Genomic DNA, 16,930 nt, shown 5'->3' on the forward strand with positions numbered 1-16,930 from the left:
AGAAAAGGATATTGTAGCTGTAACAGAGATGGATTCAGAGAAAACTTTCAGAGAAGATTCTTTAAAGGAGAGACAGTTACCTCTGAGAAATGCATAATTGCAAGCTTCTAATCGAGAGGATTGCAGGATGATTATTTGGAAGAAATGGTAAACCAAAGTGAACCAGAAAGTAGAGCAGCAATTTCATGGAGTGACTTCATGGAGAAAATAGAAGAAGAAAAAGGAGAAGAAGAGACTGTGCCAGAAAAAGTTCAAGAGACAAAAACCTATGCACAAACTGAAGGAACAAAGAAGAAATAAAAGAAACAAAAGTATACAGTACATATGAGCAGTAAAAAAGAAGAAAGTTTGGACAGGTATAAGGTTTGGGACTGTCATAGCACCTCTGGGTGTCAAAGCAAAAGAGGTAAGAGCATTTATTTAATTAATAAAGATACTTTTTGTGACTTGATATCTGAGACTGGGCAGGTCACGGAAAATATTTTGGGTGCATATGAACAAAAGAAAAATATTTATCCATGGTCAGAATATGTTATGCAAGCTTTTTACAGGCAAACAAAAAAGAAGACGAAGGATCCAGTTTAGAACTGAAGTTGAAAAAAAAGAACTGAAAGAACATTTTTAACTATATATAAAGAAGTAATGGACACTACAAAAATATATGATGAAAGAGGACAATGGACTGGGGGATGGGAATGTGAAGTAATAAGGATAATAAGAGAAATAATTGATGATATCATAAATAAAAATGTAGACATGAAGGTTATGATAGGGGATACAAATAAAGCTTTTGGTAATATTCAATATAAATCATTGTGGGGAATTTTGCACATAAGAAAATCTGTTTATGAAAGAAACTATGTGAAACTAAATGTAAATGGTTGGATTGGAGAAGAAATAAAAATAGAATGTGGAATAAAGCAGGGCTGCCCAGGTAGTAGTGTAATTTTTTCATTACTTATGAATGTAATAGTGAAGGAAATTAATAAAATCTCAAGTGGTGGTGGATACAAAATGATGAAGGAAGTACATCTACTTCTTCTTTCGGCTTTTTCCAGTTAGGGGCCACCACAGCACATCACCTGGCTGCTCATGATTGGCAGTGGAGTTTTACGGTGTCAAGTTGCCAGCCCAGTGCCCAACCTTCCACAGAAGGCACACATACTGATGCACTCACATCTAGGGCCAATTTAGAGTGTCCAATCCACCTACAGCATGTCTTTGGGATGTGGGAGGAAACCAGAGCACCCGGAGGAAACCTACGCGGCCACAGGGAGGACATGCAGACTCTGCACAGAAGGCATATCAGCTGAGGATCAAACTGGAGAGCCTTTTGCTGTGAAGTAGCAATACTAACCACTGCATCACCATGGTTGCCCAAAATGGTGAAGGAAGTACAATTGCCAATAATGTATAATTATGCAAATTATATTGTTTTAATTGTTAAAAATAAAGTATGGATGGAAAAAGTAAATGAAAAAATAAGTATAAATTAAAAAAAATGGTTTAAGAATAAATAAGGAGAAAAATAAAGGATTTGGTTTTGAAGGTATGATAGGAGGTGTTGAGTTCAATGAAAAATATATAGATATATTAGGAATAACATATGGAAGGAATGAATATTGACAACAACAATGGGATATGTACTCAAAGAAGTAAAGGATATGACTAATTTTTGGAAATCATATAGATTTTCATATAGAAAAAAAGCACACTTGTTGAACATCATGGCAATGGGAAAAATTGCTTATGTTGCTAACATCTATATGATTCCTATTAAGTATGAAAAATAATTAATGATGATTATATTCTCTTTTATATGGGGCTCTACACTGAATCCAGTCAAAAGAGGGATTCTGTATATGAAAGAAGAGCAAGGAGGTTTGGGTTTAATAAGGCCAACAGTACATGCAGCATCTTTAATTTTTTATAAGGTATTAAAAGGAATTATGAAGGAAAATAAAAACCTGATAGAAAAGATACTGTGTTATAAATACAAAGAATTGTGGAAAGGAATGGAAGTTATAAAATGAAGTAAAAACATTGTGAATGAAGAAATGAAAGAGTACAAAAACAAAAATTGTGTTATGGAAAATAAAAAAGAATATATGTGAGAAAAATAGAAAGGAATGGTACTTAAGTATTATGAAAGCATTTTATTGTATTGCTCCATGGAAAGTTTTAGAAATAGATAAGAAAAAATCCACAATGATGAGCTATAATAACTATAAAAAGGTTAAAGAATGTAATGACTTTTGTATGGAGATTTATTAGAAAAGTGCCAGTTAAGGCAAATATGCCATATAAAAAAAGCGAGATAGAATATGTTATAAATGTGGAGAGCTTAAGACTACTGAACATGTGTTTTTAAAATGTGAAAGAGTTAATAATTTGTGGAAAGAAATAGGTAAAGATAGGGTGAAAAGTTTGTTAAAATTTGAACAAATAAATATGGACATAATATAATTTGGTTATTATGGTGCACATAAACAGGAAGAAGTGAAGAAAATAGACAGTAATATTTTATGCTTCATGGACTATATGGAATGAGAGAATAAATTAAATTAAATGCAATGGAAAATGGACTTTGACAAAGATTTTGGAAAAAATAATGTTTGGGTTGTGTATAAAAGAGTGGGGAGGAAATGTTTAAACTGAAGTTTATAATTTATGGAGATTTGTAAATAGATGTAAATAATGTAAATATGTAAATAATATGTAATGTATATATCAGCAAAAAAAACTACTCTTGGTAGTTGGGAAGGTTTTGTGTGTTACACGCCCTGACTTCCTGTTTCCCATCCAGGCACAGAGGCAGCCAGGAAGAACAGGGAGAAAACATGGCTGATTCAGCTTTTGCTGAAAATGGAGTGAAAGTTGTTGAAAATGTAGTTGAAATGGTAGAATCGGTAATAGAAGTTTTTTTCTGATGATGTGGGTGTAGAAAAAACAGTGACACTGGAGGAAAAGGAGAGTGTAGCTGTAACTGAAATGAATTCAGAGGAAAACTTTCAGAAGAGATTGTTTAAAGTAGAGACAGTTACCTCTGAAAAATGCATAATTGTAACCCTCCAGTTAGTGGGGTTGTGGGATGATTATTTGGGAGACATGGTAAACCAAAGTAAGCCAGAAAGTGGAGTAGCAATTTCATGGTGTGACATCATGGAGAAAATAGAAGAAGAAAAAGGAGAAGAAGAGACTATGCCAGAAAAAGGTTCCAGAGACAAAAATATATGCATAAACTGTTGGAGAACAAACAAAAAAAAAAGAAGAAATTAAAAAAAAAAGAAGAAGTATACAGTAAGTGTGAGCAGTAAAAAGAAGAAAGGTTGGACAGGTATGAGGTTTGGGACTCTGTCATAGCACCTCTGGGTGTCAAAGCAAAAGAGGTAAGAGCATTTATTTTAATTAATAAAGAGACTTTTCGTGACTTGATATTTCAGACTGGGCAGCCCATGGAAAATATTTTGGGTGCATTTGAACAAAAGAAAAATATTTATCCATGGTCAGAATATGTGGTGCAAGCTTTTTACAGACAAACAAAAAAAGAATAATGATCCAGTTTGGAACTGAAGTAGAAGTAAAGGAACTGAAAGAACATTTGTAAAGAAGTAATAGACACTACAAAAATATATGATGAAAGAGGTCTATGAACTGGAGGATGGGAATATGGAGTAATACTGAAAATGGTAAATGATAATGTTATATATGTACTTGGTATTATTTTATGTTCATGGTAATAGGGGTTTTGTGAAATACAGGGATCAACCAAAGACTTGTTATTTTTGTGGAAAAAATGATAATTTGATGAATGTGATAAAATATTTTATGTATGCGGTAAAACAGGGCATAATGCAAAAGAATGTGATTTAAAGTACAAAACATTCAGCACTTCTGGTGCATTCATGGCTGGAATGTGAAATAAATATGCAAGAAAATGAAAATGAAGTTATACAGGAGAAAGAGAAAGAAGAATGTGTTCTACAAGAACATGTACAAAAAGATGTGATTGTTAAATAGGTTGTACATGAAGTTAAATAAATTAACAGAGAAAAAGAAACAGAGGACACAAGTGAGGAAGAAGCTGACTGGCTTACAGTAGGAAATAAAAATAATTCAATAGGGGAGAGAGTTAAAGAAAGGAAAAGAAAATTCAAAAATATAATGCTTAGAGAAAATAGGAAAGGAAAGAGATACACATTTTATTATACTAACTGTTCTTAAAAGTTGAAAATATTAGTTTTAAATGTAAACAGTATGGAAAATCTTAAGAGGAGAATAAGTATATTACAATGGATTCTATATTAGAACATCGAAGTTTTAAAACTTTGAATGTTCTAATATTGACCCCCATTCAGCGAACGTTGACAATATCGAACATGCAGAACAGCAAATTTTTTCCCAGGGAAATAATTTGCTGTTCCAACACACATACACACAACACAAGCACACCAAACAAACAGCAATCCACACACATACACTTAAAATCCTACATCTAGCCCTACACTAAACTATACATACACTACTATCTATCCACTTACCTTAACCCAAACCCTAACCCTAAGATCTGTCACTATCGCACAGTCACCTCACCCGCACCATAACCCTAACTCACCTACCCTGCCCTAACCCTCAAGTCCACACAATCGCACACTTACCTGACCTGCGCCCTAACTCTAACTCAATTTATAATTAATATCTGATAGTTTAAAAGTTAAAAAAATTAGGTATGCTGGATTTTCGAATCATGTGGCTATATGGGTTAAAGTACAGGAAAATGAAGAATATATAAGAATATGAAAAGGAATAAAGAGAATTAATGAAAATGAATTAAATTTAGAAGAGAAAAAAGAATTTACAGAATTATAGAAAAATCATATGAATATGAGAGAGTTTTATGATAACTGGACTGTTTGGTTGTTTAATTTTAAGGAGAAATATAAGAATTGTTTTAGAATGTATAAGGGAGAAAAAATGAAAAAAATAAAAAATATTAAGTCAAGAAACATTCAGAGACTTATTAGAGGAGAAAAATTCCTTTTATGAAAAAGAAATATATAAAATGAATCAAATTAAAAGTTACAACTTGTTATATAATCAAAAATATTGTTTACAAGGAAAGAAAGAAGAGGTAGCACCATATCTGAGTAAAATAACAAAAGAAGGAAAATAAGAGAATTAAAGAATAAGGAAGGTATGCAAATAAGACAGCAAGAAGGAATATACAAAATAATTAAAGTATATGCATTGGAATTATTTGTTAAAAGAAGAGAAAACAAATTTATAAAGCTGAAAAAAATAATGAAGATAAGTATTTAGAACAAAAAAATAACTATAAAAGAATTGAATGAAATTCTAAAAGACATTAACATGAATTCTGCAACAGAACTGGACAGAACTGAATATATGTATAAATAATGAAGGAGTGGCAAAAAAAATATTTTTATAGAAGTTATGAATGAATGATTAGGAACTGAAATAAAGAGAAAGATATATGTACAAGAGCTATAAAATTTATATTTAAAAAAGGAAGTAAAGAGGAGATAAAATCTGGAGACCTATAACATTGAATAATATGGATTATAACATTTTTTGAGAATAATAACAAAAAGGTTAAAAAATGGGTAGAATATATGACCAAAATGTATTCGAAAGAAAAGGAAAAGGAAGTCAAGAGTTATTATGGATAATAAGAGAAATAATTGATGATGCCATAAATAAAAATATAGAAGTGAAGGTTATATAGGAGATATAAGTAAAGCCTATGATAATATTCAATATAAATCATTATGGAGAATTTTGCAGGGATATAATGTAAGCAAAAACATATTATAAGTAATAAAATCTGTTTATGAAAGGAACTATGTGAAACAAAATGTAAATGGCTGGATTGGGGAAGAAATAAAAATAGAATGTGGAATAAACCAGGGCTGCCAGGTAGTAGTGTAATTTTCTCATTACTTATAAATGTAATAGTGAAGGAAATGAATAAAATCTCAAGTAGTGGTGAATACAAAATGATGAAGGAAGTACTATTGCCAGTAATCTATAATTATGTGGATGATATTGTACTAATTGTTAAAAATAAAGTATGGATGGAAGAAGTAGATGAAAAATTAAGTATAAACTAAAAACATTGGTTCAAGTATAAATAAAGAGAAAAATAAAGGATTTGGTTTAGAATGTATGATAGGAGGTATTGAGTTCAATGAAAAATATATTGATATGTTATAGGTTCATAGGTAAGTACTAGGCTATTGACCCAAGGGCCTAAGTAAGCCAAGCCAACAAGGTTCCCTGGCTTATGCCACCCAAGAATGTTATTTCCCTGTGCCCTTGTTGAGCAGAGCCATAAAAGTGATCCCCGGGGTGTATTTCCTATTTCCCATCCACTCATCAAGATTTTTCTTGAAGAGTGCTAATGAGGAACTTTGGTTGACATAGATGGGTAGCTTATTCCAGAGTATGAGAAGTCTCTGGGACAAGAATATATCCCTCCAGCGTGTCCTGTTTATTGTGGTAACAAGGTTTAGGTCCCTAGATCGTGTAGCTCGGAGGGACTGGAATTTCTTTAGGTGTAGCATGTCCAACAGCTCTGGGTTTGACATAGCTTTATATGCTTGTGTTGTGGCACTTGCATTATGTGCTTAGTTCTCTAGTCTATATACCTTAATTAGATAGGGGTTCTGTTCTCACTGCAGGCAATTGGTGTGTTTATGTGTGTGTATATGTCTAGTTGAAGGCCATAGTTGCATGTCCTGCAATCCCATGGAGTACCAATATTTTACCTCACAAGACATCTACAACAACTGGAAAGGCCACAGAAATACCTCACAAAGAGGATTACCGGCCTCAAACAGATGCCCTACGCAGACCATCTCAAAAAACTCCAACTTTACCCAGTCGCATATTGCCTACTCAGAGGTGATCTCTGCCTAACATACAAAGCTATGTCAAACCCAGAGCTGTTGGACACGTGCCACTTAAAGAAATCCCAATTCCCTCCGAGCTACACATTCTAGGGACCTAAACCTTGTCACCACAATAAACAGAACATGCTGGAGGGATAGATTCCTGTCCCAGAGACTTCCCATACTCTGGAACAAACTACCTATCTATATAAAACAAAGCTCCTCATTAGCACTCTTCAAGAAAAATCTTGATGATTGGATGGGAGATAGGAAATTCACCCTAGGGATCACCTCTGTGGCTCTGCTCAACACGGGCACAGGAAAATAATTTTCTTGGGTGGCTAAAGCCAGGGTACCGTTTTGGCTAGGCTTGTATAGGCCCTAGGGCCAATAGCCTAGTACCTACCTATGAACCTATGTTAGGCAGAGATCACCTCAGAGTAGGCGATATGCTATGGAGTAAAGCTGGAGTTTTATGAAATGTTCAGTGAGGGTATCTGTTTAAGGCCAGTAATCCTCTTTGTGAGGTACTTCTGTGGCCTTTCCAGCTGTTCTTGTGAGGTACATTCCAAAAGGGGAGTTGTACTCTATAATGGGTCTAATGAGTGTTGAGTAGAGGGGAACAATGACCTCTTTTTTCCTGGATGAGAACCCTTTTGTGATGAGGTGTGCCACATAGAAGGATTTTCTGACTACTGTGGCGATGTGATTATCAAAGGAAAGACTACTGTCCACCTAGGTCCCAAGGTCTCTTATCACACATTCAGCGTTAAGTAGACTGCCGCCTATGTGGTAGTTCATGAGTACAGAGTTTTTGCCAAAGGGGATGACAATGCACTTTTTGGCATTGAGCTTGTGGCCATGGTTCTGACACCAGGCATTTGTCTTAGTGAGGCCCTTCTGTAGGATGTCCACATTATTTGGGGACTCAACTATGGCTCCTAGTTTGCAGTCATCTGTGAACTTTGTTAGGCAAAGGCCTTCTGTGTTAGCCTGTACTTTAGAGAAGTAGATACCAAACAGGAGAGGTCTCAGGACTGAACCCCATGGTACTCCACTTGTCACTGGTTTGAAGTCAGATTTGGAGTCTGCTACTTTTACATTGTGGGTTCTGTCAGTGATCCAGTTGGCAAACCATCTTGTGATGTAGGGATTAATACCTAGTTTAGTGAGTTTAGCTATAATTCCAGAATGGGGGATGGTGTCAAAAGCCTTTGCGAGGTCAAGATAGGGTCTATATTAGAACATCGAAGTATTACTACATCGAATGTTCTAATATCGAAACACCATAACATCGAACACTCAGAACAACAAATTTTTTCCCAGGGAAAAAAATTTGCTGTTCCAACAAACATACACACAACACAAGCACACCAAACTGCATAATCCGCACACATACACTTCACAAAACCCTACCCTAAACCATACATACACTACTAGCTATCCACTTACCTTAACCTAACCCTAACCCTAAGGTCCAGAATCTACACTCACCTTACCCGCTCCCTAACCCTAAAGTCCCTATCGCACACTCACCTTACCCACTCCCTAACCCTAAAGTCCCTATCGCACACTCACCTTACCCGCTCCCTAACCCTAAAGTCCCTATCGCACACTCACCTTACCCGCTCCCTAACCCTAAAGTCCCTATCGTACACTCACCTTACCCGTTCCCTAACCCTAACGTTCCTATCACACACTCACCTTACCCACTTCCTTACCCTAAAGTCCCTATCGCACACTCACCTTACCCGCTCCCTAACCCTGAGGTCCCTATCGCACACTCACCTTCATTCGCACACTTACCTTAACCCGGTCTGTAACCTTCGCTCCACAGTCGAGGAAATAGTGAAGCTGCAGAAACGGCCCACCAAATACTTTCCCTAGGAAAGTATTCGATATTCTGCAGCTTCGCTATTTTCAGCGTTCGATGCAAAGGGTTCGATATTAGAACAATCGAAGTAGTAATACTTCGATGTTCTAATATAGACCCGTCAAGATAGGCTGTGTGAACCACCTTACCCTTGTCTACGGCTTTGGTGACTGCCTCAAATAAGTCGATCAGGTTCAGGAGGCATGATCTGCCTTTTACAAACCCGAACTGGATGGGGTCCAGAGTTTGGAGGTTACCAATGTCTTTGTTTATGAGTTACATGATGATACATTTCATGGCCTTACAGAATAGGCTCATCAGGCTAATAGGGTGTTAGTTCCAGGGATCAGTGGTGGCTTCCCCTTTGTGGAGTGGCATAACTGTTGCTGTGCGCCATTCAATGGGTACAAAGCCTGACGCAAGGCTATGACTGAACATGGTGCTTAGGTGGGGAGCCAGTTCATTCTGAAGTTCATGTAAAACGCAGCCTGGGATGTTGTCCAGTCCCATGGATGCTGTGTTTTTGGCTTTAGAGAGTGCAGCTTTTACCTGCGTAGTTGTGATTACATGGACTCTGTATTCTTCCTGTATAGATTAGGGGGTGAGAGGGGGGTAAAGTTAGCACTGAACCTATCTGATGTTGGCAATATCAGTTGGTTCTGTAATTTTCATGCTGTTGTGCTGTAACTTAGAACAGATCTGGGTGTTGCCATTGAGATTCTTGACATAGCTATAGAATGCTTTGTGGTTGTCCCTAGAATCAGTGGCAATTTTGTTTTCATAGCTAGCTTTGGAGGATCTTATAAGGGATCTCAGCTTCTTATTGAGGCTGACCAGGGAGCTCTTCCACTCATGGGATTTTACTCTCTATTGCAACAGTTTCTTCCTTCTGTTGTAGAGATTGTTTATGGCAGGGAACCACCAGATTGGCTTCCTTTTTTTGGAGGATAGCATCTTGGTTCTGTTTGGGATAGTTCTTACAGAGTGCATTTCAGCACTCGTAACAGTATTGTCCATCTGCATAGGTGTCATGAAGTTCACCACTTCTGTCTTAAAAAGCATGAAGTTGGCTTTGGAGAAATTATTTACAGTGGTTTCCTTAATGGTTGTGAGAGCAGGATGTGGATATATAGGGTGATTAGCTTATAGTCGGATCTGACCAACGAGGAGTTGACTTCAGGTGTGGAACACCAGTCACTCATGTTGGTAATGACTAGGTCTAGGATATTGTTGCCCCTGGTGGGGATGTGGATAAGTTGATACAGGGCATTGAAATTTATAAATTCCAGAAAGCATTGAGTGGGAGTTGGTACATGAGTAGTTTTTCCAGTTAATGGTGGGGTAGTTGAAATCGCCCATTATTAGGGTGTTTGGTTGAACCCTAATATTTTCCAGTACATCAAGAAAAGAGGAGTGGGAATCCTGGGGCATGGTGGGGGATCTGTAGCAAGCTACAATTTGGATTGCAGTTTTGCCCAGAGTTAGTTGCACTTGGATAGCCTCGGATGTATTATGCTGAGCAACTAGCCTGGAGATGTGGATATCTTTAATGAATATGGACACACATCCACCTTTGGTGTTCCGGTCCAGGTTAGGTGGCCAAAAAGTGTGGTATGAGTTATAGCCTGGTAATGCAGGGATCCTTTCTGGAGCCTTGAACCAGGTCTCTGTCACTGCACAGATATCGATGTTCTCCATTTTAAGGAGTGCCTCGAGGGAGTGCATTTTGAGATTTAGACTTCTAGCGTTAAGTAGCATTACCCTCAGTTTTTGCTTGCCTGTTCCTTTTACAGTGGTGAATTTGTTATTTGAACCTTGTCTAATATTTGGAAGGAATGAATATAGACAACAACAATGGGATAATATACTCAGAGAAGTAAAGGATATGAATATTTGTTGGAAACCATATAGATTTTCATATAGAAAAAAAGCACCCTTGTTGAACACCATGGTTATAGGAAAAACTGCTTATGCTGTTAACATCTATATGATTCCTATTAAGTATGAAAAGGAATTAATGATGATTATATTTTCTTTTATATGGAGCTATAGACTGAATCCAGTCAAGAGAAGGATTCTATATATGAAAGAAGAGCAAGTAGGCTTGGGTTTAATAAACCGAATAGTACATGCATCATCTTTAATTTTATATAAGGTATTAAAAGGAATTATGAAGGAAAATAAAAACTTGATAGAAATGATGCTATAGTATAAATACAAAGAACTGTGGGAAGGAATGGAATTTAAAAAAATAAGTAAAAGCATTGTGAATGAAGAAATGAAAGAATACCAAAACAAAATTGTGTTCTGGATAAAAAATAATATATATGTGAAAAATAGAAAGGAGTGGTACTTAAATATTATGAAAGCATTTTATTGCATTGATCCATGGAGAGATTTATAAAAGCCATAATGATGAGATATAATAACTATAAGAAGATTAAAGAATGTAATTATTTTTTATGGAGATTGTCTGTTAGAAAATTGCTGGTTAAGGCAAATATGCCATACAAGAAAAAGCAAGATAGAATATGTAATAAATGTGGAGAGTTTTAGACTACTGAGCATGTGTTTTTAAAATGTGAAAGAGTTACCGCTGGATTTATGAAACCCTGCATTGCATGCAGGATTAGTCTAACAGCTATTGATGAGTGATCCAGGAATGAGCTCCCGAGATGTGCACGTGAGCTCTTAGACTAATCCTGCACGGATCGAGCTCATGTGTGCAAATTACCCTCATTTGCAGGTGAAAACCATGCAAATGAGGATAATTTGTGATCCAGGAAGCTGGCAGCTGTCCGTGCAGGATGAATGCAGTCTGCAGAAATGTACTCGGTTAGTAACTGAGTATATGTCTGCACACTACAAAACGGAGGCATGACAGCCCCAAATAAAGTGTGCATATGATGTGTAATCCATGCCAATGGCCATATAACTGGCCATTGACATGGAAAACAGTGTAAAAATGAAATATTTAACATTTTGTTGGGGGGGGGGCGATATCGGCCATTTAAGCTAAGGGCAGCGGCACGCAAACGGGATCGGGCTAAAAATAAAAAAAAAACTAAAACAACCATTAAGAAGAAAATCATTATTTTGCCATAATAGTCAATGGTAGGCAGAATACAACATGGCCAGTGCAGACACGTTGCTAAGGGGGAAGGCTGAGTGTGGCACGTAACCAAGGATTAGCAGGCAATCCTATGCAAATTAGGGGAATGATAGAGAATCCCAGATTCCCAGTCACTGCAAGCCTGAACCCAAGAGTGTAGGACTAGGAAAACCATAAGTGTAAGCCCTAGACATAGCTGACATCAGAAGGGAGTGTGTCAGGCATGCTGTAAGCTAATTGGAGCACTGTGGCTCATGTTTGTCCTTAGCTAAACTAAGCTAAGCTGAGGCAGGGTGTGCAGGGTGTGTGTCTATGGCTGTCCTATCTTACACCAAGAAAATCATAGTGTACACAGGTAGAACAAGCCAAAATACTGTAAAACATGCTTACAGTGCATACGTGTGTTTGCGTGGCGCACACCAGATGTAAAAAAAAAAAAAAAAAAACAGGAAATAGCAGCTCCATTCACATCTGAGCACTGTGCTTGAGCAACACGCCCCTGGGCTTAAACAAGAAAACAATAGGAAGGGAAACCAGCAGTAGGAAGGTAATCAAGGAGAACTAGCTTAGCTGGCAGGTGAAATGTATCAGAATCAGCAAATTACACAGACAGCAGACCGGCCCAGCCCAGAACACTACTATAAACTAATCAAACATCTTCCCCTCTGGTTTTTCCCACACTGTACACCACCAGTGTGTACAAGCGGGAAAATTTTAACAAACAAACCTACAAAATGAGAATGGCTGCAGCAGGCAACATAGAACATGTGCAAGAGGCTGAGGGTGGTGAGGATGTGAATGCTGCCGAACAACCCACAGTGAGGAGACGGAGAAGAGTGTACAGACTCAGGGTAACCTACCAGGGGCTACATGAGCTGGAGATAGTGGAGCGCTATAGGGTGGACAGAGACCTCCTACAGCAAACTGTTGAGCTGTGCTGGCCATACCTGACACACCAAACTGGCCAAGGGGAACCCATCCCATTGGATACCAAGGTATGTGTAGGCCTAGGTATACTAGTCACAGGTACCTCCCAAAGCACAACTGGGGATATCATGGGGATCTCACAGGCATCAGCATCCAGAGTATTCCACCAGTTCCTGGATGACATGTCAGCACATACCAATGAGCACGTACATTTCCTCAACACACATGTGGTGTTGACCAGCAATATGCGTCCCTTCCACCAAATAGCAGAATACCCTGGATTAGTGGGTGCTATAGACTGCATGCACATATGCATCAAAGAACCACCCGGTGAGCAGGGTAGGGTCTACATCAACCACAGGGGCATCCCCTCCATCAACTGTCAGGTCATATGTGATGCCCAGGGCATTATAATGAATGTATGTGCTGGCTGCCCTGGAAGCTATGACAATTCACACATATGGTATCTGACGCAGCTGTACCAGAGATTTGCCAATGTGGACATCCCCTATGGCCACCTAGTGGGGGATGCTGGGTACACACTGGAGCCGTGGCTGATGATACCCATCAGAAATGCACACACACCTGAACAATGCCATAATGAGGCACACGCACAGGCCAGACGTATAATAGAGCATGTGTTTGGGATGCTCAGGTCACGGTTCCAGTGTTGGGACACATCCGGTGGAGCCTTGCTGTATTCACCAGCTACATGTACCCAAATTATTATGACATGTGCTATACTATGCAATAAGATCCTTCAGAAACAGCTACAGCAGGAACAGCATGGGGTAAGGCCACACAGCCCCCCACCAGTGCCAAGGCCTGTACAGGCACAGAGTGACTTGGAGGAGTAACAACCTGAGCATGTCCCAGTAGGCAGAAGGAGGCTTGCCCAGTATGCCCTGGCCTTGGCAAAGAGGCAATGCATAGCGCATGCACTGACACAGTAGGGACCCAGGGAATGACACCTCTCTCTTACTTACACATACAGTAAAAGGGATGCCAAACATGACACTACCTGAGCTCAACCATGTATAGGGAGTCTACTATGTGCATCCAACATAGGCAGCCCTCCAGCACCATCCAGAAGTCTGGCACACCCTCAAGGTAAGTCAATCAACGTATCAATTGCCAAATGGAGTAGAATGTGTTGTTACCTGTAGCTATGGTATGGATGTGAGCATGCAAGGGAATTGGGTGGCCGAATGTTATGGCAGCAGACAGTAGACACGCATAGTGGCACCATGAGTCACCATAGTAGCCAGTACTACACAGGGTGACAAAACCCACTGCAGGAAATGGACTGAGTGACATGTGTGTCCATAAGACCCACACATGCTAGTCAGGAAGGTTCACATACCCAACAACAGTCTCAGCCAGCAGGACAGGTGTAGACAAACCCAAACAGAGCTTGTGCCATGGCCTCAGAATGATGGCTATGGTTAACCTCCCCCCCTCAGGCCTACACAGACAGACCACAGCAGGGCAGGCAGTGAGATGTTAGTTCTGAAGGGTAGGAAGTCAGATAATAATATGTAGGGCAACCAAAGGCACGATCTGTAGTACACTGGTATGCCTCTAGTCAGCATGATAGTTAGCAATACAGAATGAAATGGAGTACCTGACATACCAGTACAGTCATAGCAAATGTGTACAAGTGTCTTGTGTGCCCCCCCCACCACATCCTACATAGTAATGTAATAACAGTCAGGTGTGCCTCCCCAACCCTGTGTAGAAATGTAGAAATAGTCAGGTGTGCCCTTCCATCCTACATAGTAATGTAATAACAGTCAGGTGTGCCCCCACCACTCCTGTGTAGAAATGTAGAAACAGTCAGGTGTGCTCATCCCCACCCCCGCTATGCATAAATGTAGTAACAGTCAAAGCCAAATGATCGATGGATACCCTGTAGAGACAGAATGCTACCTGTTGGTGTACAACACAAATGTCAGCACTACAGCACAAACTACCTGGACACGAACCACAAATTCAATACAGATGGCCATACTGGGCATGCTCACACACACAGAGAAATGAAGGCAATGTCAGTCCACAACATACTGAAAGGTCATACTGGGCATGCTCACACACTTAAACACATGAAGGCCATGACTGCAAACACCAGTGGACTAGACATATCTGGCAGTTACAGTTGTTAGTGCAGACACGTCAGTTTGCACCACTCATGCCTTGCACACACAGTGGATAGGAAAACAGACACATATGTCAGGACAACACACTAATATAAGCCAAAGGTAGATGTACATAGATGTGTGGAAGAGGGTCACTGTGACAAAGAGCCATCCAGGTCTGTCCCACCTAGCACACAGACAAAGGGCCCCAAACACATGAGGTGCAGATGTCACCCACTGCAGATACTAGCCACCAGTATCTGTCAGCATTACAGACTATGTGGTGCACATGCCAGCTCTGCAACATGACAGTACGCACAATTTCACCATCTATGCATACAATCGTCTATTCTCAACCTGTAGAACATCCTGTCTTTGCATTCTCTCCATTACGTCACCCCATGAAACACCATTTCTACTCTCTAGTTCACTGGCATTCAACAAGGAAGTAGTCATCTAGTAGCTGTATACACGTACCTGTGACATATGACCCTGTGTGTGCCCGCATGTGGCGTGTCAACCCCTTTCGGCTACTAAACCCAGACCGAAACACTAAAGGTGGAGGTGTGTCCATATTCATTAAGGATATCCACACCTCCAAGCTAGTTGCGCACATAATGCATCCGAGATTATCCAAGTTCAGCTAACTCTGGGCAAAACCGCAATCCAGATTGTAGCTTGCTACAAACTCTCCACCATGCCCCAGGATTCCCACTCCACTTTTCTTGATACACTGGAAAATATTAAGGTACAACCCAACACTCTAATAATGGGTAATTTCAACTACCCTACCACTAACTGGGAAAACTACTCATGTACCAACTCTTTTGCTCAACGTTTTCTGGAAATCATCAATTCCAACACCTTGGATCAACTTATCCACACCCCCATTAGGGGCAGCAATATCCTAGACCTGGTCATCACCAACATGGGTGACTGGTGTTCCACACCAAAGGTCAGCTCCTCGTTGGTCAGATCTGACCACAAGCTAATCACCCTAGACATCCACATCCCACTCCCAACCCCCATTAGGAAAACAACTATAAAAAATTTCTCCAAAGCTAACTTCACGCTTCTTAAGACAGAAGTGGCAAACTTCACGACACTCATGCAGATGGACACTAAAGGTACAACTGCTGAATCCTACACAAATGCACTTTATAAGCACTTACATGAGTGCATGGATTGTGCTATCCCTAACAGAACCAAGATGCTATCCTCCAAAAAAAGGAAGCCAATTTCGTGGTCTTCTGCCATAAACAAACTCTACAACAGAAGAAAGAAACTGTTGCAAAAAAAGAGTAAAATCCCAACAGAAGAAAGAAACTGTTGCAAAAAAAAAAGTAAAATCCCTGGTCAGCCTAAGTAAGAAGCAGAGATCCCTCATAAAATCCTCCAAAGCTAGTTATGAAAACAAAATTGCCACTGATTCTAAAGACAACCACAAAGCATTCTATAGCTATGTCAAGAATCTCAATGGCAACACTCAGATCTGCTCTGAGTTACAGCACAATGACACTAAATATACAGAACCAACTGATATTGCCAACATCCTGGCAGATAGGTTCAGTGCTAACTTTACCCCCCTCTCACACCCTAAAGGACCCATCTTTATACGGGAAGAATGCAAAGTTCCTGTAATCATGGCTGCACAGGTAAAAACCTCAATCTCCAAAGCCAAGAACACAGCATCCATGGGACCTGACAACATCCCAGGCTGCCTTCTACACGAACTACAGAATGAACTGGCACCCCACCTAAGTACCATGTTCAATCATAGCCTCACCTCAGGCTTTGTGCCCATTGAATGGCGCACCATGACGGTTATCCCACTCCACAAAGAGGGTGGCCACAACAGATCCCAAGAACTTCTGCCCCATTAGCCTGATGAGCCTGGTCTGCAAGGCCATGGAATGTATCATCATGGAACTCATAAACAAAGACATTTAAGATCTCCAAACTCTGGACCCCA

Source organism: Protopterus annectens, chromosome 2.part1, assembly GCF_019279795.1.
Source record: "Protopterus annectens isolate FY-2018-M chromosome 2.part1, PAN1.0, whole genome shotgun sequence".
NCBI lineage: Eukaryota > Metazoa > Chordata > Ceratodontiformes > Protopteridae > Protopterus > Protopterus annectens.